We start from the raw sequence: 1,081 nt of genomic DNA on the forward strand, positions 1-1,081 counted from the left end.
GTGACCAGTATTTACTTTGATCTGATGAATGATGATCAGAAAAATAGTTAAAAGTGAACTATAAAAAGAATAGCTGAACATGAGTTCACAAATAACATATACTGTGTAAATTGTTACTGCCTTGATTTTGTTTTATTCATATTTGCCTTTAATAAATATAGAATATTAATTACAAAATATAAAATAGAATCGATTTTTCTTTTTCTGATAGTGCAAGTAATGTTTTTTAACCCAAAATGTGACTGGGACTTGAATTTACATTGTTTTTTTTTGTTTGTTTTTTTTTAAAGGATTTTTGAGGAGAATTGCCTCCTCACTTCAGAAAACCACTGCACACCGTTGGTTGCATTTCATCACTTGCTCACCAACGGATCCTTTGCAGTGAATGGGTGCCGTCAGAATGAGATTCCAAACAGCTGATAAAAACATCACAATAATCCACAAATAATCCACACCACTCCAGTACATTAGTTAACATCTTATGAAGCAAAAAGCTGTGTTTGTATAAGAAACCATCCCATCATTATATTGCTTTATCCAGTTGAAAAATTGTCTTGTCTGAACCAGGAGAGAAATATGCACAGATCAAGCACCGTTTACAAGCCAAAACAGTCCAAAGCAGTTCTAAACAAACCATTTGGTGGATTTTTATGTAAGAGTACAACAGGAGTAAGTGTTATCATGGATTATGGATTTGTATTTTAGCTGAAAGCAACAGTGGTTTAGAAGTTGAAAAACATCTAAATGATGGATTTGTTTCTTACAAACATGCAGCTTTTCACTTTAGAAGATGTTGATTGATGGACTGGAGTGGTGTGGATTACTTGTGGATTATTGTGATGTTTTTATCAGCTGTTTGGACTCTCATTCTGACGGCACCCATTCACTGCGAAGGATTCATTGGTGAGCAAGTGATGTAATGCTACATTTCTTCTTATTAGGAAGACAAACTCATCTACATCTTGGATGGCCTTGGATGACATTCATTTTTGGTTAACTATTCCAAGTGTAGTGTGAAAAAACAATTAAAACTTGATAAAAATGCATTTATTTACATACAAATTATTTCCGAAGTGCCCTT

This window comes from Labeo rohita, chromosome 19, assembly GCF_022985175.1.
Source record: "Labeo rohita strain BAU-BD-2019 chromosome 19, IGBB_LRoh.1.0, whole genome shotgun sequence".
Taxonomy (NCBI): Eukaryota; Metazoa; Chordata; class Actinopteri; order Cypriniformes; family Cyprinidae; genus Labeo; species Labeo rohita.